Below are 23,230 nucleotides of genomic sequence, written 5' to 3'. Positions count from 1 at the left end.
AGTTCATTTCTACCCAAACTCCTAAATACAAAGTAATGAAGAAAATACCAGAAGATGTACTGAAGATTTTTCAAACTCTTTTTCCTAGTAATGCTGTCTAGGTCATCTGGATTAATTTTCCCACTGAGAGCAACTAAATGATGGATTAAAAAGATTTCTTTCACTCAAGTTATTTAAGATGTGACACTTACAAAGGATTGTCAGGATGAAATCAGAGAGAAAGAAGGAATCTGGAGAAGAGGACAGAAGCCATTTTTTCCCCCTGTGGAAGCATTTGTCTACCCAAGAACATTTGAAATTTCTACTAGAAATTCTTTTTTCTTTTCCTTTTCTTTTTTTTTTTTAAACTTTCTACTAGGAAAATATTATAACCCATGAGGAAGACAACCAAAGCCCAGAAATACCCTAGTCATGGAGTCCAAGAGGTGATCTTTATATATTAAGTTGGGTCTGCAAAGAACCATCCTCTCAAATGAAGAATGAGCCAAAAATAAACCCACCTCTGCTGACAAACTCCATGGGGTTTCTAGAAAAGTCTTCATCCTAAGTAAGGGATAGAGAGGAAATCCTGTTTTGGAGAATCTGTAAACAAAAGCTAACCCTTTTTCGATTTGAAACCAAATTCAAAAACAGACATACACACACAAAAAACTTTTAGATCTTGAATTTAATTTAAAGTGATTAGAGATAATAGTTCCCTGAGGCAGATCTACAAACACATCTTATAGTAAAAATAGCAAACATAACATAAAATATAGATTATAAAAATAGATTATACTATGTAAAAAAAAAAAACCTTGTGGTATCTTCCCACAAGAGAAAGCTATAAAAAGTAATGCATCATATTAGAAAACAATGCCAGGTAGAAATTCTGGAAATGATTGAATTACAATTTGAAATACAAAAACTTAGTAGATGGATTTATAAGCAAGTAGAACATGATGAAGAGCAAATAAGTGTCACAGAACACAAGTCAGAGGAAATTGTACAGAAAGCAGAGTAGAGAAGTGAAAAGATGGACACATAGAAGAGATCTGAAATACAAAATGATAAAACATAATATAGACTTAATTGGAGTTCCTGTAGTAAAGGAGGGAAAAGGGAGAGGCAATGTGTAAAAATGATAACAAAGAATTTTTCAGACACAATAAAAGACATTCAAAAATATCAATGAATCTCCGGCAAGTAATTTTGTTTTAATTTACATCTAAAGATATTATAATAAATGTAAAGACCTCTAAAGACAAAAAGAAAATCTTAAGCACAGCCAAAGAAGTGAGAGATCATCTTCAAAGGCACAACACAGTAGATTTATCATTATCTTCTCAACAGCAACAATGCAAGTCAAGAGATAATAAAATGATATCTTTTTTTTTTTTTTTTTTTTTTTTTTTGAGACAGAGAAAGCACAAGTGGGGCAGGGGCATAAGGAGAGGGAGAAAAAAAAAAATCTTAATCAGGCTTCATGCTCAGTGGGACTCAATCTCACGACCCTGGGAGTATCATGACCTGAGCTGAAATCAAGAGTCGGACACATAACTGACTGATCCACTCAGGCGCCCCTAAAATGATACCTTTAATTTTCTAAAAGAAAAGTCCAGTTGGCTCTTGAACAACATGAATTTGAACTGTGTGGATCTAGTGCTCTCTTCAGCAGCACATATACTGAACTGTGCGGATCCATGTGGATTTTTTTCTATAAATATAGCAAAGTACTGTAGATGTATTTTCTCTTATGATTTTCTTAATAACATTTTCTCTTATCTTACTTCATTATAAGAATACAATTATAAGACATATAACATACAAAATATGTGTTAGTCAACTGTTTATATTATTGATAAGGCTTCTGGTCAATAGTAGGCTATTAGTAGTTAAACTTGGGGAAAGTCAAAAGTTACATGTGGATTTCTGACTGTGCAGAGGTCAGCACCCTTAACCCCCATGTTGTTCAAGGGTCAACCATGCTGCCAACTGGAAAATCTATGCCCAGAGAATCAACCAATTCAAAAGTTATTTTCAAATATTATTAATATTAACTTTTCTGAGGTTGATTATGGAAAATGGAAAGGGGGTATAAATAACTAATATCAGGCATAGAAGGTGGATGCAATAGACCAGAGGTCAGCAAACTGTGGCCTGCTGGCTTGCTGTCAAATTTTGTAAATATTTATTAGAACACAACATGTCCATTCGTTTATATGTCCATTCTATGTTGTTTTCATAATACAATGGCGGAACTAAGACAGCTGTGAGAAAGACCAGATGGCTCTTGAGCCTAAATATTTAATATCTTGCCCTTTAAGAAAAATAAGCAAATTAAATGCATTACAATGAATCTTAGAAAGAAAATGTATAGAAATAGCAAGACCCAAAACAATGCATAAAAATGCAACTACTTTATGCAAATTTCAAACTGTATATGTATTGTATAAAGCTGCATACATAGGTGGTAAAACTGTACAGAAAAGAAATATCACCAAAGTCATTGCTGCTGGCATGAGGAAGGGCATTATGATCAGGAAAGAACTCAAGGGTTATGTGTGAGAAAAGTGTTTTGATGGTAGTGATGCTCTATTTCTTGACACGGTGATTATAGGTAAATTTGCTTTATTATTTACCTATATATTAGTATACATTGCTCATTAAACTGTGTGCATGTGTCTTCTGCACTGTTATGGACTGAATTTAGTTCTTCTGAAATTCATATGTTGAACCCTAACACCCATGAGAATATATTTAGATATAGGGCCTTTAGAGAAACAAGGTTGAGTTAAGGGTGGGGCATTAATCCCACAGGACTGGGGTCATCCCTTAGAAGAGGCCACGTGAGGGGCACCTGGATAGCTCAGTCAGTTAAGTGTCTGACTTCGGCTCAGGTCATGATATCACAGTCCGTGAGTTTAAGCCCCACTTCAGGCTCTGTGCTGAGGGCTCAGAGCCTGGAGCCTGCTTTGGATTCTATGTGTCCCTCTTTTGTGCCCCTCCCCCACTCACACTCTGTCTCTCTCTTCTTTGAAAATAAATAAACATTAAAAAACATTTTAGAAGAGGCCATGTGAGAACACAGCAACAAGGTGACCATCTGCAAGCCGAGGAGAGGCCTTAGGAGAAACTAACCCTGTCAACATCCTGATTTTGGACTGCCAGTCTCCAGAACTGTGAAAAATTAATTTCTGCTGTTTAAGCCACCAAGTCTATAGCATTTTGTTATGGCCACCCTAGGAGATTAATATGTGCACTTTAATGTTTATAAATTAAAGTGTACAATTTTTAAAATACAGTTTGTACAGATCTACAAACTTTATAGGCATTTCACACACACACAAAGCTTTATAATGTCATTTTCTAAATAGGAAAATACTTGGCATTAAACTTCCGGAACCCTTGCTTGCTTGGCCCTGGGAGGTATCCTAGTAATTTGTTCATGTGATCATACATTTTTGTAAAATTTATAAACATAATGTAACTGTAATATATTAAGATTGACCTAGTTTGCACCTTGCCTTGTGTCTGTTGTTTCATTGAAACAGACAAATTTCTGAGTTTCATTGAAATGGCTGTGGCATTTTGGCAATCTGGCTTATCACAGTTGAATTTAGTTTGGGTTTATGGAACACACTTTTTTGGGCCTCTATAACTTCTGGGAAGTTATTGTTAAGTTATCGTTAGTCATGTGTGGTTGTAGTTTGTATCATGATAAGGATGTTGGTATCATAATATCGAAGTTATTATGGGAGCTATGCGGATAATGAAAGAAAAAAGTGTAAAATGTATGACCTATAACCACCTTGTGGGAATTTTTTTCTAATTCTTCACTGTATAAAATTATAAGCAGAGGATTCTGTTTCACAACATCTAGTGAAAAGAGTTGCCTCACGTCAAAAATGTGTTCATAGCGGTATGGACAATTATAAAGTATCATGCATTTTTTGCTTTTTGTTGGAAATTTTGCAAAACAGAATTTATCTAAATTCTTGCTTATAGGGTTTAATCTGTAGCAGTACTACAAACAGCATCCACATTTGTAACAGCTCATGTATGGAAGAAACTTGGGAGAGGATTCTCAAATTTGAGAACAACCCTAATATGTATGATATTACCAACATCGAGTTAGGAAGCAGAGAGACCTTTCTAAACTACTGATAACAAATATGTTTCGATTAATGATGTTAGAAGAAAAATAGATTATCTGTCTAGCTTCTTTATAGAGAACAATATTGTTAAAAAATGTTTGTCATATAAAAAGGTCATCAAGTAATATACAGCAAAAAAATGCAGAAAAAGTCATTATAGAGATGTGCTAAGCTGGATTGTATAGTATTTGCAACATTACATAAATATGTGGTTATTCTCATTTTTATTTAAAAATAAAAATATTTATTTAATATTCACTTTTGTCCAATTTTTCATTCATACTGTTGTTTCAAAGAGTATCCATCCAAATTGTACAAGCATTAGGCCAACCCAAACCTGGATCTGCTCTAATATAAACCATCAGATATTTATCTGCTTCTTTTTCCTTTCTTCGCTGATGGATGGTTTTGTATTCTCTGTGCTAAGATACAATTTTTCTGTAGCCCTATTTTGTCTTTACTCAATAATCCTATTTATGAAATTACTGTTACACATTGATTGGCATCACATTATGGCCATATCCTTTGGTGTTATCCTTTCTGTGGAATGAGCTGTTCTCCACACATTTAATGTCAAGGATATGACCTTCAATTATGTGTTCCATGGCAAAGCAGTTCTAAGCTCTTAGTAATACCAAACTCCTAAGTCTTTGACTTCTTGTGTTTTAATGGCTTTGGTATCTTCCTATTCTACAGCAAAATAATTCTCTATGTCCTCATCTGTTTTTACTGCTAATTTAGTTCACTTCTAAGTCAGTCTAATCACCTTGACTGAATAATTTTTATTTCTATTTCTCTCCCTTTTCATCATCTTCTTTAAAAATATTTTATTTCCCAATAACTAAGTTATTTAAAGGCCTTAATCCCAGATTCCAGTTAAAAGCTTAGAGGTGGAAGTAGGTGAAAAAGTAATCTCAATTTAGACCTGTCAGTGAAACACAATTTAATCTACTTTTCTTTGCATGCTTGAAATAATTTCATGGAAGATAAAGGAATTCTACCAGCTACTAGAAGTTCTTACTTGAAAATAATAGGAAGCCTTCAAGATCACCCAGTAATGAAATTAATCTACTATATACAGACACTCAATCAAATGGTCGAAAACTTGGCATCTGTATTCCTGTCTGGTTTTCTAAGCACTTTGTGCCCAGTGTTGAATTAGGTTCTATGGTAGAAATTAAAGAGATGAAAACATGATCTTTGCTTTCAGCAGGTAATGATCTAACTAGGAGGAGTGGCATGTATACACAAAGTAACTAAAACTGGTGAAAGCCAGTATCAAGGCAAGCAGGAAGAAGATAAAGCTACCTATAAACTGAGACCTTATAAACAATTTCAGAGTAACAAATAGGATTGAAATGGATTTCACAAATTAACTTGATCAAAGAAAATAATAATACAATATACCTGGAGAGCAAAGTGAAGAGTATTGATGACTTACTCATCTTTTCAGGTCCAGTTCAAAAAGCACTTATACCCAGAAGCCTTCTTAAGCTACCTAATCAGAAGGAATCACTTCCATTTTCTGTTCTTTATAAAATGTTTTTTAGCTATCTTTGCTTCTCTTGAAACATTTGCCAAACATAAACATACATGTCTTGTTATACAATAATAGTCTTTTATACAATAAAATCTTCTTCAAAATTGGCTATAAACTCCAAAATGGCACAGATTCATCTTCATCTCTGAATTCCATACATAACCTTGCAGTAATAAAGTAAATAATGAGTGAGTACACTGAAATTTTGTAGTAAACAGACTCTTACTTGCAAGGGACTGAAGCCCAATGTAAAAAGTTTCATCTAAACTTGAATGTATTAGATTGTCTGGCAATCAATGGAGATGGAGAGATGTCCATTTAGAAAGTAAGAAACAAAGGTAAGTAAGATTAAGTGATACAAAGGGAAATAAGCCACGTCAATTTCAAATTTTTGCCTTTGACAGATATTTGGAAAGACACAAGAGAACTGTGTTTTGTTTCCAAAAAAATACCTTCTTTAATTGGGTGGATGGGCAGATACCTTAAAGTATATGTCCTCTGAGCTGCATAGAAGACAGAATTTCAGCTTGTGTAACAGGTGAGAGGTCAGATAATAGAGGAATTATTATCAGTATTAATTTGATAATTGAAGCCAGGGTATTGAATGAAAGCACTTTCTGAAAGAAGCTCAGGAGTGAGCTTGAAAACTGAAAATTGTGGTTGGATTCCAGCTGAGGGAGAAACGTTTGAATGGGGTAGAAGAGGAAGATGCCCAACTGCAAGGGCTCTGAGCCAATTAGAATTCCTCCATGAGGTGACTTATGGGTCTGTGAGAAATAGTCTTCTATAGGGAGTATGGCCTATAATGCAATTGGCCATATTTCTTTCAATGGAGAAGAGAACACAAATTACATTTTTGAGCATAACGACATTAGCTTAAGGCAGTTGGGAATTTAGAGAAATTAGGGGAAAACCACAAAATTTTTAGATGAAACATATTGTGTGATTATTCTGAAATTCTGAAGAGTATCAATGGGATGCTAGCGCTGCTCGTACATTTTCTGAATGGAGATTAAGGACACTTTAAAGTGGATGGATGGTCTCATAAATAAGTTGGGAAATGCTCCCTCCTCTTCTATTTTTCTGGAAGAATTTCTGTAGAATTGGTATTATTTCATCCATAAATGTTTTATAAAAGCTGCCCATGAAGCCACCTAGGCCTTTAGTTTTCTTTGTTGAAAGGTATTTAACTATGAATTCAATTTCTTTAATAAACAGGGGGGTTTTCCATTTATCTATTTCTCCTCTAGTGAGCTTTGGTGGGAATTCAAAGGATTTTTTCATTAAATTTCATTCACTTAAATGAGTGTCAACAAATTTGTTGGCAACATTTGTTCATCATAATTTTTTTTTAATGTCTGTAGAATTTATAGTAATGTCCCTTCTCTTATTTCTTATATTGGCAATTTGTGTCTTCTCTCCTTTTCTTTTGATCTATTTAGCTTAAGCTTTATCAACTGTACTATCAGCTTTTGCTTCGTTGACTCCCTGTACTGTTTTTCTCTTTTAAATTTAATACTTTTTGCATTATAATTTCTTTTCTCTGTTTACTTTGTGTTTAATTCTCTACCACCCTCCCACACTGTCCCTGTTTCATACTGTAGGGGTTTTGATCATTGATTTGAAATGTGCCTTCTTTTCTAATGAAAACATTTAAAGATACACATTTCCCTCTAAGCATTGCTTTAGCTGTATCCCACAGATTTGTATACCATTCAAAATGTTTTCCAAGATTGCTTGTGAGTTCCTCTCTGACACATGTTTTTTAGTAATGTGTTGTTTTATTTTCAAATATTTGAGTTTTTCCAGATATCTTTCTGCTATTGATTTCTATCTGTTGTGTCAGAAAGTATACTTTGTACGATTTGAGTTCTTATAAATTTATTAAAGATAATTTTAAAGCCTAAAACATTAATGGCCTTAGTGAATATTCCATGTGCACTTGAAAAGAATGTGCGTATTCTGCTGCTGTTGGGTGAACATGGACTGGTTTATCAATGTCATTCAGTTCACGTTGGTTTACAGTGCTGTTCGAGTCTTCTCTATTTATTCTTACTGATTTTTGTTGTTGTTGTTGTCTGCCCATTACATCAGTTACTAAGAAGAATGGCGAATTCTCTAACTATAATTGTGAACTTGTCTATTTTTTCTTTTCAATTCTATCAGTTTTTGTTTCATATATATTTAAGCTCTTTTGTTAGATTGCTACCACTTAGAACTGGCATGTCATCTTGGTGAATTGACCCTTTATCAGTATGAAATGTCGGTCAAAATGCTAAGATTCATGAACTTTTAGTTGTTTGTATAATAAAATCAGTTATATACTGACCACAAAGTTGATTTATTTCAGGGATTATTTATTTTTCATGTGATTTAGTGGGTGAGTTTATTGATGACAAAAGCAGAACATTTTTTAAAAGGTTGCTGGAACTTAAGCTTACTTATATACTTAAAATATGTGAAATTTAATTTTAATAGGCATAAATATAAAAATTCAAACTTAGAACCCAGACATGGGAAATGAACAAGTTATATTTTCATTATACTCCTCTATGCCCTATAGAACCTTGTACATATCTCTATTCTGAATTCTCTGTTTGCTGACTTCTCTCTTTATATACACTAAATATATATACACATATCTGGGACAAAAACTGAGTCTGAATCTCTGGTGTCCAGCCCAATACCTGATTCATAGAAGGTGTTTAATAAGGTGTAACTGCATCAGGCTTTCTTCCCTGTACAAAAGATTTTCACTTTAAATACTGACCTATCCTAAGATATTTCTTTGAGTTTTATGTTATAGGATAACAACCATCCTGGTTTGCTCTGGTTTCATTCTTCACCTCCAACAAAACCTTCAGTCCTGGACACACTGGGAACATTGGTCACCCTATAGCTTTTCAGGTAATATCTAAATGTTTAAAATGGAAACAAAATGGTGTGACTCAAGATATACTTCTTAAGTTGTAAGGCTGATGCTAGTTAAAATTAACCAAATGATAATAATTGAGTCATGAAGTTTGTCAACATGATTTTAATTTGGGATGTAGAGGTCTTCAAACTTTTCAATTTAAATAAATGATTATTATAAATTTCATTTTTATTTTCCTCTGGAAACTTGTCTTTATTTTGTGAAAACAGCATTTTTTATGACTTGTTTTGGTTGACTTTTGATTCACAGGAGGTAAAGAAAGCAAAATTGAATTTTAAAATGCTGTTTCTCCTTGGCATTACACCCAACCAGGTGAAAAGTGGAACACGAAGTTAAGAAGCCAGTTGGGTGTCTGATTAATGCCATACCGCACAAATTTGACAGAGTTGCCTCCATTATGTGTTAACCACTTCCAAGAGAAAATAGGCTTAATTTTGTTGGAGCAAACTGATAGAGTAAGCTGTTTTCTTTGACAGTGATTATTCATGACCTTACTTTCTCTTCTATAAACCTCAATTTCAATACCTTCTTTTGTTTTTCAGCAAAGTGGTTTTCTTTTTTTCTTTTTGATATTGTAACGGGATATTATGCAAATATAAATCACACCAGATCAGAATTTTTCCTTAACAGCAAGAGCAATGTTCTTGCTGGAAAGATTAGTGTAAATGTCTTTAATTATCCTTCACTACATAGCAACCTGAGAACAAAGTATCAGGCTGCAAATAGAAACAATCAACTAGACTGGATACGTTGAAAACTAGATGATTAATCCAATTTATACAGAAAGCAGTTAATTACCTTATCAGACCAACTTTCTTGGCCCCTTATGATTTGAGATGTATTTGATATATATAAGTTGATACGATCATCATCTGTATCTTTAAACACAACTTCCAACAAAGTAATGGCTCCAGTATAACTGAGAAACAATTCTAAGATGCAGAAATCAGAAGTTGCTGCTGTAGAGAGAGACACTAAGAACACAAATGAGGGATGACTGAATTTTCACAGCCATCTTTTTTCCCTCGTTTCTTAAGACTTTTAACGCAAAATATAGATGATAAATAATATTGCTCAGTTTCAACATGTTTAAAGAGTTAATTGAAATATGCCATATAGGTCCTAATATCTCCATGGGTCTGTCAATTTAAGAAGTTTTAGAAATCAAGGGGAAATAAAGTATAAAGAAAGCTCTCTGTTCAGGCATCTTGTCCAGCTTTCCACTGTAATAGGTATTGTATTCTCTTTTTTTCAGGAATAGAGAGATTTTACAGACTTTTCAAGAATAGCCAAAGATATTTCATTTCCTAAAATCACTAACAGCAACACTTGAGCACTTAGCATATGAAAGGCTAAACATCCCAATGAGGGACTTACTATTCTAAACTAATTTTTTAAATTAAAAAAAAAAAAGTCTTAGAGAGCTTACCTTGCCTGTGCAAAGACCAGCAGCTAATAAATGGAAGAACCAGTATTGAGGCTCAGGGTGCCTGAACAAAGCCAGTGTGCTCTGCCATGCCCTCTCCACAGGAAAGGACTTCATATGTATCCACAGTAAACTGTGTGTCTACATGTTATGTTCATACAAATCCTAAAATTGGGATATTCTTTCAATTCATGAGCAGATTTATATGTTTATTTTTAAGTTTTAACATTGCCCCCAAATACTTAGTAGTACATTGTTGTGTGTTCCCCATGAGATAAATTTATATCAAATTTCAAACTTAGAAAACAGACATAGGAAATATACAAATTATGTTTTCATTATACTCCACTATGTCCCATAGCATTCATCACACAGTAATTAACCAGCCCTTCACAAAACATGTATAGGTAATTTACTATGAAATGAAGGACTTTAAGATCGTGACCATCAATAACCAAATGGCTACAGACAACCATTTGTCCTTGATATCTAATACATCCTAGCCTATAGGTCATGAGCTGCCTTCCTTTTTTTTGTATCTATTCTCACTAGCTACTACACTGATTCTTCCCAGAACTTACTGCCTTACATGCACTGTTGCTTCTTATGGATTTATTTATAGGCACATAACATCCCTGCAGTCATTTCCGTTAAGTAGTATCTATAAAAAATAAGTTGTGTTGAATTGCTTCAGTAAACCTCAGCTACCTTGTAATAGAGAGAACTTTTGGCTTCATAGGTTGGTCAAATTAATGACTTAAGAAAATCATTTGAGTGTGTGTTATATTTGAAGATACGCTATTCTCTAAATGGTATCTAAGATGATCTGAGGAAGCTGAAGATAGGATTACACATTTGCAGATAAGACTTGAGGTTTAGTGTGCAAAATATTTAATCTGTACCTCAGTGTTTTCATTCCTTTAACTCTTACTCTCAATGGTGCGTGTATTTAATTATTTACTTAATTAATTTGCCTGGTCAAATCTGAATTAAGATCAGCATCCAAACAAACATCAGAGGTACCATAGGAAAGACAAAACTAAAGACATTCACTCTAATTGAAAGAAGAAACTCAGCCACGCAATCATAAATGATAAAGGTAAGGTATGATGTAGGCCAGTACTCTTCAACATGGTAGCCAGTGGCTATAAGTAGCACTTGAAATATAAAGAATTTTAATTAAGATGTTCTATAATGTAAAATACATGTTGGATTTTGAAGACTTAATATAAAGAAAAAATGTAAAATATCTTATAATAAATTTCTCAATTTTTATATTGATTATATGTTAAAATGATATTTTGGACAATTTTATTGAATATTTTTTAATGTCACTATTAGAAAATGTTACATCATCACATATGTAACCAACATGATACTTCTGTGGGACAATGCTGACATAGAGGAAGACAAAAGAGATATATTTTTCAACCTCAGTGACCCAAGGAATCTTAACAGAGGACATGCTAGAGGACACTGTATAAAATACTTGCAACATATATAGAAGGGGAAACCCCACTTCTGAGGTCCCAACACCACCTTGGAGAAACATACCCAAGCAAATAATCACTATGTGATCCATTCCTGCTTTACATTAGTTAATTTTAGAATTGGTATGTGGAGCTGTGCAAATAGGTGAGTGAAGGAATAAATGATGATGGACAGAGAGTCCTGATAACAACAATGATAGGAAATACTTGAGGGGAGAATGTCCAACTCTGTGTAACACACTTTACATACTCTGACAGAGTATCTTATTTGTTCCTAAAGTGCCATTCTCTCTCCAGTCTAGGTGTGGTTTCCCAAGGGATAATCTATACTTCCCTACCCTATTTAATTTGGGCATGGCCATGTAACTTGCTTCAGCCAATCTAACATGCGTCAGTTCTAAGTGGGGGTTTCAGAAAGCATTACCTATTTCTGCTTGCCCTTTTATAGTGCTGTCATAAACATGAGATGAACAGTCTCCTTCAGCCTGGATCCAGAATGAGAGACATGTAAAACAGATCTGAACCCAAGCCAATCCAGCCTGGTTGAGCTAGAGCCCACCCACAAAATATGAATAAGAAAGAAGTATTGGTTTCTATAAACCACTGAAGTTTGAAAGTTTTTTGTTATGCAGAATTATTTCAGCAGACCCTGACTAATACACATGCTTCACAACAATTCTGTAAAGACGATACTACTAGTTTCATTTAAAACAAGGAAAATACCACACAGAGATTAAATGCCAAAGTCACACAACTAATAAATGTTGGGAACAGGACTGGAACTCAAGAGATTCTGACTTCAAACTTAAGCTTTATTGATACTTAAGGAAAATTACTCTTATTTTACACACAATGAATATGAGAATTTTAGTGTTGTAATGTAGAATATTTATTTAGAATTTACATATGTTTTTTATTGCTGGTTGTGGATTCTCCTTAAAGTATATATTTCTTAAAAGTTGGATCTTGGCCTTATGTCTCATTGTATTCATCACAATATTGAGCCCAGCTCTTGGAATACATATACTGATTTGTTTATATATACTGATAGGAAAAATTTGTAGACTGACAGAGTGATGTATTGAAATTTTGTCATGTATTCACTGTTCATATATCATGACAGACATGACAGAGCTGTCACCACCAAGCAAATTAGCCTTTCTGTTTATTCTTAAGGGTTCGATAAAAGTAAGAATAACTATCAGTCCTGAGACCTTCTCTCCCTAGTTGCCAGGCCTAGGGTTTTGGTTGATGGCTTGTGCTTTTATGTAAGGAAGATGATAGACAAACAAGGACACAGCAACAAAAATCTATATGTTTAAAGAAACACAGATTCAGAATCCATTTATCTATAAATTCTAAATAGTAATTATTTAGTAATTTAGTATTAAATTTAGTAATTTAGTAATTAATGTGACAAAACATGAGACTTTTTATATCTGATACAATGCTTCCCTATAAATTTTATTTCTTAAAAAATGTTTCTAGGGGCGCATGGGTGGCTCAGTTGGTTGAGCATCTGACTTCAGCTCAGGTCATGATCTCACAGTTTGTGAGTTCAAGCCCCACATCAGGCTCTGTGCTGACAGCTTGGAGCCTGCAGGCTGCTTCAGATTCTGTGTCTCTTTCTCTCTCTGCCCCTCCCTCGTGTGTGCTCTGTCTCTCAAAAATAAATAAATGTAAAAAAAAAAAATTTAAAAAAATGTTTCTAAAATATCCAAATCTCTGCTCTGAAGAATTATTTTAAATGTAGTACATTTTTTCTCTAAAAATGATAGAATTTCCCAACAAAATTTTGCCAAAATTGAAGTGACAGGTTAACAATCTATATTTCAAAGGAAAACTATTTTCAGATAAATTTCCCCCTTATTTTTTAAATTGTGATAAACTGTGTATTTACCTTTACTGTTATTCTCTAGTTACACTCCAGCATACTTTGATTTTAGATTGAAGGACTCTCTTTAGCATTTCTTATAGGGCAAGTCTACTAGCTGCAAACTCCCACAAGTTTTCTTTATCTGGGAATGACTTTATTCCACCTTCATTTTTTTTTTTTTTTAAATTTTTTTTTTTCAACGTTTGTTTATTTTTGGGACAGAGAGAGACAGAGCATGAACGGGGCAGGGGCAGAGAGAGAGGGAGACACAGAATCGGAAACAGGCTCCAGGCTCTGAGCCATCAGCCCAGAGCCCGACGCGGGGCTCGAACTCACGGACCGCGAGATCGTGACCTGGCTGAAGTCGGACGCTTAACCGACTGCGCCACCCAGGCGCCCCCACCTTCATTTTTTTAAAGGGTAGTTTTGCTGGATATGCAATACTTGATTAAGTCTTTTTTTTCTTTTTATTTTTAGCACTTTTTAAATATATCATGTCTGCTCTTTATGATGAGAAATTGGCTATTAATCTTACTGAGTACATAATTTTTTTACATTTATATATTTTGAGAGAGAAAGCATAAGCATGAGTTGGGGAGGGGGCAGGGAGTGAAAGAGAGAATCCCAAGCAAGCTCCATGCTGTCAGCTCAGAGCTCAATGAGGGGCTCAATCTCATGAACCAGAGCTGAAATCAAGAGTCAGACAGTTAACTGAGCCACCCAGGTGCCCAAAGTAGGTAATATTTTTATTGATACACTTCAGACAGATTGTCCTATTAAAAATATGTTAAGATAAAAATAAAAGAGACAAAAGTGAGTTACTGATTAAAAAAAAACAGTGTTTCATTGGACCATAGAATTTCTAAACTCAAAGGAACATTAAAGGTCATTTGTACAACCATTTTGGCTAATAGGATGTGAATATTTTATTCAGGGATTCCAGTGATATGAATGAAATTTTTAAGATTCAGAATGCAAAATCATAATCAGTTGCATACCAGAAAGATTGTGCACTGTCAGGATTTGATTACTTCTGCTTTGTAGGCTAAGCTTAACTTATTTGAGGGCAGCTACTTAGAGTCTAAAAGACCAGAAAAGACCCATAGTGTTCCTCACTTAACCTGAGCCATACCAGACATCAGTGAACAACAATGACATTTTCCTACAGAGGTTATATTCAGCTTTAGAATCTTTCTCAAAACATATTCTCTATTCTCCTATATTATTCGTAAGAGTTTATATTCAGAGTGGAGAGTGAAAGATTTTATGAACATCTGAGGTCTCTCTACTACTGCCAGCCTTGTATATACTTATCCCCACTGGTTATGCAAGAGATCAGATTGTGATGTCAGGTTCTGAATCCATTTGATTAGTCTCAAGCCCCCCTCATCATTGTATACCTTCATTTACCAAACAACAGGGACTAATTCAAAACAGCACAGGAATCAGGAGAATTTGTAGAATTTCTCACTATTTGCTTCTTTTATTAATCAATCTCTACTAACCTTGAGAATGTAAGAGAAATAAAAGAAATAGGGAGGCAATATGCATATAGTTGAACAAAACATGTAATTCTGAAATCATATGCTCTTTCCTTTCCTATTTGCTTATTTTCTTCGTGTGTGTGTGTGTGTGTGTGTGTGTGTGTGACATTTTCATGTCTTTAGGCATATATTTACATTTTAGGTGGTGCCATGGGGGACTGACAGCTCCATATTTCCAAATTTAAGCAAATGTAGAGAGAGACAGACTTGAGGAGAGAAATAGGTAAGCAGTGGATGTAGAAAAACAGGTACTTAATTTGTTCTCAACTGAGTCAGCATTGAAGTGTAAAGAACAGAGGTTACTGAACTGAACAAAGACTTTGGTACCCTCAGTGTCTGTTATTTCAAAACAGAAAAGAAGGGCAGTGTAGAAGACATGATGATCACTGGGTGGGAGGGGACGAATTACACAGAAAATTTTTTCTTGAATTTCTATCCTTCCTATTCATTGGTGGGATGCAAAAGGAAGCCTATGACTCAACACAGTATTTGATTTGCTTTCCTAAGATCCCAAACTTTTCTAGAACAACCTTCTATGAGGCATATTTTAGAATTAGTCTGAAGAAATCCATTCATGTTTTGGATAAGGAGACTAAGGCTACTGAATTGAAAGATTTGCCTCAGGTTTTGAGGCTGCTGCTCACAGGTTCAGCTGGAGCCCAATGTCAGGTAGCCATTCTCAACGTTATTGAGCCATAACTATCACTTATTGGCTGATAACATCAGCCATTATCTGAACCACAAAAAGGATAAAATATTGTCTGATTATTTATTCTCAAGGATGATACATGGCTAGTACCATTCTAGAGTAATAAGAGTAATAACATTCAATGATGCCTTAGGATATTAGGTTTTAATTCTCTGGAGGAACCCTGGTTGAAAAACGCTATAATCAGGCACTATCACCATCTGTCCCCACCCCCCTTGCCCCAGGTCACAAACTATTTGAGAGCTGATTCACAAATTGTTGGGGGGATGATCCATAACATGGAAGCCACAGGGAGTTGATAAGACTTGTAAAATTAAGGTATACACCTTACCAGTTTGGGCTGCTAGAAGATTCCAGACTATGAACACAGGCTGTTGCGTCTGTGACCTTGAGTTATGATTCATTTTAGATAAGCAGTGGATAATACATTTAAGGAAAATCACCTTTGCTCCATCTTGAAACAGAAGCATAAATTTCACTTGTGTTCTAGTTTTGTAATAATAGCTTTGCCATAAAATGTCTCCTAAATAGCTCGACACTGGAAAGGCTGGCTAATAAAGCACTTTGTGTGATTATTAGAGAAGAGTAAAATGCCACAAAATTGAACAATTACTTGCAAATAATGGTCAGAAACTTTTTTCCTAATGGAATTGACTCTTTTCCTAGGTAGGCATCCTGAACCAAAGGCCTAGGGAAACTGCAATCCCTCCCAGTCAGGTCCTACTGTTGATACTCAAGGAACCATCAAAGGTAAACATAATCAGGAGACAGAATTCAGCAGTGGACAGGGCAAAGCAGTAAGTTAGGTTCATGATTTTAGTGCCAAGTGACTTTTAGTAACAAGTCACTTTTTTAAAATTTCAGTTTGTCCATGGATAATTATTTGTAAGGGAAGGAAATAGTAACACTGAAATGAATCCCTCTTTATGTATGATTCCCCTTTAATCCATCTACACATATGATTCCTCTTTAATGGAGGAGATCATCTTAATTATTTGGATGCCCTCACCAAAGCAAGTTTTTATTTAATCTCTGTAAACTACTTATTTTAATCTAAATGGCACAGTGTATCAGAGGGGGGCTTGATCCTTCTTAAAAATATGCTAGTGTGGGGTTTGATGGAGTCTGAGGCCAGCTTAACATTAAGAATGCTGAGTCACTAGGGCACTCAGTGACTCAGTTGGGTGACTCAGTTGGTTAAGTGTCCTGCTCTTGGTTTCGGCTCAGGTCATGATGTCATGGTCATAAGATCGAGCCCCAAGTCAGGCTCTGCACTGGCAGTGCTGAGGCTGCTTGGGATTCTCTCTCTCCCCTCCCCTGCTCTCTCAAGTGCACATGCACACTCTCTCCCAAAATAAATAAACATTAAAAAAAAAAAGAATGCTGAGTCACTAGGCAAATGTGGTATAAATTGTCTGAAATGAGAAAGTGAAATTGGGATTGAAGATTGGGGGTCCAGAATCAGTCATTGGGGCATAAAAATTATTTTGAACTGAAGCCACTTACATTCCTAAAATTACTAATCTGCCTGAAAACAGAGCCTCCCAGAAGCACTCAGTCATCATAAATCTCCTCCTGACAAACTCTAACCTTATCTTCTGCAAGATATGAAGTGGACACTGCACCCAGACAAACATTGCCACAGACCCTCCTATCTCCCATCTAGTCTCCTAGGGGTCTACTTATCTATCTTTTAAAAAGTCATCACCCCCTTCTCAAAATAAATACATAAACTTTAAAAATTTTTTTTTTGGGGGGGTGGTGGTGGTGCCTGGGTGGCTCAGTTGGTTAAAGCACCAGACTCTTGATTTCAGCTCAGGTAACAATCTCACAGGTTTGTGGTGTCAAGCCTCTCATCGAGCTCTGCACTGATAGCATGGAGCCTGCTTGGGATTCTCTGTCTCTCTCTCTCTCTCTCTGCCTCTCCCTCTCTCTCTCTTTTTCAAAACAAAGAATCATTAAAAAATGTTTTAAAATGTCATTTTTTTCCAAAAAAATTGCCTTCTCCCCTTCTAAAATGTCATTTCACCTTCCAGAAATGGCCCCATTCCCCTCCTCGCCACACTTAAGATGGTGTAAGTGCCCCAAATTCTGTCTCCTTGAGTCACATTTTTCTGTAAATTCTCATGCACATGTATGTGAATAAAAACTCTGTCTTTTCTCTTGCTAATATGGCTTTTGTCAGTTTCATTTGCAATTCCCCCATTAGATAACTTCAGAGGGTATAGGAAAAAATTGTTCCCCCTGACAAGGAACAAGGGCACAAAACCAGATCATAATTCTGCATAGTGTGGTGGCTACCACTCCCTTGTCAGCTAGTACAGTAAAGATGGAGAAAACCCAGCACATGGTCCCCTTGTCAGTTTACTTTACCCTTGGCAGTGATCATGTAACACTGTTCTGACCGATGAAATGAAAGAATGAATTTTATGGAACTGGTTTTTATTTTCCTGATCAAAGTGGCATCCCTGCACATCCTGTCTCTTCTTTCTCTCCAGAATGCAGATGCAAACTCTGAAGAAGCAACAGCCATCTATCATCTACAAAGGGTGGCACATGATGACAGAAGGCAAGTTTCTAAAGATGAAACAAGAAATTAAGAAGAGAGTTTGAGTCCAGGGCCCTGATGAGATCACCAAATGATAGTCACCAACACTATTGGTGGCCTGCTTTAGAACTGTATGTTAGGAGAGAAAAATTCATCTCCATATGTTTAAGCCATTAGAGTGGCATATACTGAGGTTCAGACAATTGAAATCCTAACTAATGATGAGTTAAGGAAAAAAAGAAAATGGGACTCCAGAGACCAGAATCAGGAGGGATAGGGGAAGTGGGGAGACCTTAAATAATAGTTCATTGCTCTCGTGCTTTTCTTCTGTTCCTCTGGTATTTTACTTGAAGTTTAACCAACTGGGTATTTTTGCTCCCCTTCAGGAGCCTAGCATAAGAGAAGCGTGTTGTATAAGCAAATTGCAGTGGCTGGGTCTTGCATGGTTCTTCTGACCGCAGCTAGTGTCTGGGCAGACAAGAACATCCTCCTGACCAGTCCTCTCCTTGCCCCCTTCAGAAGAGCTTTTGAAATCCTCTAACAGCATGGGAGTAAGTGAAGTGGGTAATTACACTGCTTGCTTTTACTGAGAGCAAAGAGGACAATTTATACCTCTTATCATACCTTAAGAGTGGCTCTTCTGCTGCAAGCCAGAGGCCTAGAAGAAAAGGAAATTATGTGGAAATAAATATAAAATATTTCATTCCACACGACTGTGTGAAGTGTTGGGCAAATAGAAAATAAGCAACCTATATAAAAATACACTTCTTCTATTGTTCCCACCCTGGCAAGGAGCAGCTTGGAGAAGAGACTAGCTCCCCACTAGGTACACAGACGGATGCTCCAGATGACACTATGTAAGACCTCGAAGATTCCTGGATTGTCAACATAATAAAGCAAGATGAAAATTAAAAGTGTTGTAGGGGAGGAAGACATTTCCTTTCTTCCCTTCCAGGTTCTTTGATTGGTCTCATAATTAAATTGGCATAAGACAGATTAACAGGAGAAGAGCAAATTTAATTTCCTATGCTTGGGAGCCCATAAAAAATGAGACTAGGGGCGCCTGGGTGGCTCCGTCGGTTAAGCGTCCGACTATGGCTCAGTTCAGGATCTCGTGGTTTGTGGGTTCTAGCCCTGCGTCAGACTATGCGCTGACAGCTCAGAGCCTGGAGCCTGCTTTGGATTCTGTGTCTCCCTCTATCTCTGCCCCTCCCCGCTAGGGCTCTCTTTCTCAAAAATAAATAAACATTAAAAAAAACTAAACAACAAAAAGTATGAGGCTCAAAGAGGTAGCTAAGGCAGGAAGCTTTTATACCTTTTTAGACATCTGTGAAGCTTTGACAAAGAAGGGTTTGGACTTGAGGTAGCAAATTAGTGAAGAAGTAACAAGTTTTGTTGATATAGCCTTCTAGTCCTTAATCTCCTTAACTCTGTTGGTGCTTCCTGGTTACAGGTAAGGTACCTTTCACAGGCTCCGTCAGGAAGATTTATTTCATGCGCTCAGACAGATGAAGGAGGTCAGAGTGTCCTTCTTGCGCTAGCTGTTTCTTATTAATTCAAAATAATCAAAATGCCAAAGTGGCATATTTTGGGGTGGTATATTCTGCTCCCCTTCAGTGCACATAATTTTTTGCCCTCCAATAAAAGAAATACAAAAGCCTTATTTCTTAAAGAAATTAATGACTTTCACATATCCTTCTTCTCTCCCCCACCAAAATCTAGGTTCCCCGGGAACTGAAATGCAATCTTTGGGTAGCCTTCTTTCCTTCCTTCCTTCCTTCCTTCCTTCCACCTTTTCTTTCTTTCTTTCTTTCTTCTTTCTTTCTTTCTTTCTTTCTAGTACACTAGACAAACATTACATTAGTATCAGGTGCACAATGTAGTGATCTGACAAGTCTATACCTTATGCTGTGCTCACCACCAGTGTAACTACCATCTGTTACCATACGTGATTACATACCACTGACTATATTCCCTAGGCTGTGCCTTTTATCCCATTGTGGGTAACTTTCTTTTGTATTCATGATTGCCTTCTCTGAGTATCCTCTCTTAGGATCCCAAGATCCTTGGAGATCGTTGTTAAATTAACATTTATGGAATGCTACTGTGCTACAATGCTACAGTTCACTACAGTGAACTGTATTAAGAGCTGTATTAAACTGTTGTTAAAAAAAATGACAACAGGCACAAAATAGGCTTCTGCTAAGCCTCATGTCACCAAACCGAGACCTTTACAGTTACAGTTTTGCCTCTCTTGGGGATTCAAATATGCCCAAGTTTATCTTTTAACTGGGTGTGGTACAGTGGAAAGATAGGGGGTAATATATTGGGTGGGAAATGTGGGATGTGAGGCAGGGCATCTGGACAGGAGCATAGGCAATGGGGGGAAACAGGGTGGAGGAGTGGGCTGGGGTGGGGGGTGTGGGGTGAGGGAAATAAAGACATGTAGGACAGCAGAGGACACTACATCTGGCACCACAACTGGGTGGGAAGAGTAGGTAAGATGCCCGTTCTCCAGGAAAAGAGACATTGATTGAATAACAGTGAAGACTAAGAGAGACAAAGCGTGAAAGATGAGAATCAGTCAAATATGTACACATGTTGGCACTTTCGATTTTACATTTTCCCTGGGGGGTGAGGCTTTATGAATCCTATGACTGGAATTCCAAGCCCTTTCTTCAAACACCTCCAACATCTTTAAAAGAAACAAACAAAAACACAGTAACCTGCCTGTTACTCATCACATCTACTAGGCAGCAACTAACATAGCCACACTCCAGACGGCTGATGCTGTTGAAGATACTGAGCTAAGGAAACCAGTCATTTAGCCAAGGAATAGTTTCTGCTCAAGGAGGAATAGTCATCACGAGCAACAATCAGTGCTTACTGCCAAAAGGCTTGAATAATACTACCTGAATTTTATAGTGTGCTGACTTCACACTTTCCCCACCCCCCAAAAAAAGTTTACAGAAGTAATTTCACTAACACTCCACCAAGGAAACTAAAGTTGCAATAGGTGAATGTCTTTAAGAAGAAAAATAAGAGCACAAAGGATTTGAATGAAGAGCCCAAATATCTCCCATTCTGCCTAATATAACTCTTAATGTCAAACCATAAGAAATATAAATGTTAGGACTGAAGGGGTCATGGGTCATAGCTGGGGTTAACAAATCCACGTAATTCAGAGGAATTCATGAAACCTTTTTTGACCCATATAGAGCTTGAAACCTTTTTTTTGTACCACCATGACTGTCTTCTGAAATGAATTAACATGGGAACAGGTAGGTCTTTCTAGGTGTTTCTCCCGTTCTGTAAACCTTATCAGGAAAATACTTTACCCTTTTTCCCCTATAGGGTAAAAAAAAAAATAAGTTTCTGGGGGTGCCTGAGTGGCTCAGTCGGTTAAGCATCCAACTCTTGGTTTCATCTCAGGTCATGATCTCAGGGTTCCTGAGTTTGAGCCCCTCGTCAGGCTCCAAGCTGCCAGTGTGGAGCCTGCTTGGAATCCTCTCTCTCTCTCTCTCTCTCTCTCTCTGCCCCTCCCCTGCTTGTACTCTCTTTCTCCAAATAAATAAACTTAAAAAAAAAAAGAAAAAAGAATTTTCCTTCTACCTTTCTGAGTTCTTGACTGAAATACAGGTAATAAAAGACAGATTAATAAGAGAAAAACAGAAGTTTATTAACACTTATACCCCATGTACATGAGAGATACCCAGGAAAAATGAGCTAAGTTTGCTGGTAACCTAAGCCACCACCTTAAATACCATCTTCAGCTAGAGGCAAAAGAAAGAAAAGCAAGGTGAGGTGCCTGGGTGTCTCAGTAGGTGAAGCATCTGACTATTGATTTCAGCTCAGGTCATGATCTCACGGTTTGTGAGTTAGAGCCCTGCATCAGGCTCTGCTGACAGTGTGGATCTGCTGACAGAGAGTCTCTGTCTCTCTCTCTGTCTCTCAAAAATAAATAAGTTAATAAAAATTTAAAGAAAGAAAGAAAGAAGAAAGAAAGAAAGAAAGAAAGAAAGAAAGAAAGAAAGAAAGAAAGAAAGAAAGAAAAGCAGGGGATGGGGCCAGGAACATGTAAGGGAGGTAACCAGAAAAGCAGGTAAACAATGGTAAGAATAGCTATGTAGCTTTATATTGGTGCTTTCTCCACTGATAAAATTCTCTGGAGATTTAGTCATCTTTCTCTTCCTGGTAACAGAGAGGAGACACCCTTATTCACAGAGATTTCTTTCACAAATACAAATTTCTCTTACAAAAGGATAACTTCTACTCTTGTCTTCAGAGCTTCTCCTGTGTCTGCAATTTCTCAAAGTAATCCTTATGCCAAAAAGGCATATTTGGGGAGTGGCATATTCTGCTCCCCTTCAGCACCAAGATAAAACATGAGCCTATGTTTTGATGTCACAGAAGCGATAATAATTGCAAAGTGTGGAATATTTGTATTTCTTTGTTTCTGGGAGGGTGCAGTATCTTACCTTTAGGAATCGACCAAAGGAAAAGAAGGAAGAATGGAACCTTAGATGTTTTTCAACATTTCTATTCTTTCTTAGCTGCTACCCGATTCTTCAGGAAGTTTGTACTCTATGTTATATGCTATACGTAGAAAAAAAATTGTGTAGAACAAATGTAATGACTTGAAAGATAGAAATGATTTACAGAGAAGAAGTACGTCCATAGGAAACCATTTTCTTAGGAGCTTTCCCCAAAGTTTCTGGGAATTTATAAAATGATTTTGCTGATGAACCTTATTTTTAGCTCTACCCGATGGCAGTCTCCTTGCAAAAGAAATGGGAATTCTGTTTATGCTACAGAAATTGAAGTTCTGCACAGCAGTCAATAGAAAATAATGGATGTCAATTACACAGCTGGAAGTGCTGACTTGATCAGATTTTATAACTCTCTTCTCTGGGGGTCTTTTTAATAAATCCATGGAGAGGAGTGTCACATGTGTTTTATGGGAATGCTCCGATGTTTTATTCTATACATAGAAACAAATAACCAAAGGCAGTTTGACCACCTTACA

Source organism: Lynx canadensis, chromosome B1, assembly GCF_007474595.2.
Source record: "Lynx canadensis isolate LIC74 chromosome B1, mLynCan4.pri.v2, whole genome shotgun sequence".
NCBI classification, from domain to species: domain Eukaryota; kingdom Metazoa; phylum Chordata; class Mammalia; order Carnivora; family Felidae; genus Lynx; species Lynx canadensis.
The sequence above is the reverse complement of the archived record's forward strand: the minus strand, read 5'-3'. Positions refer to the sequence as shown.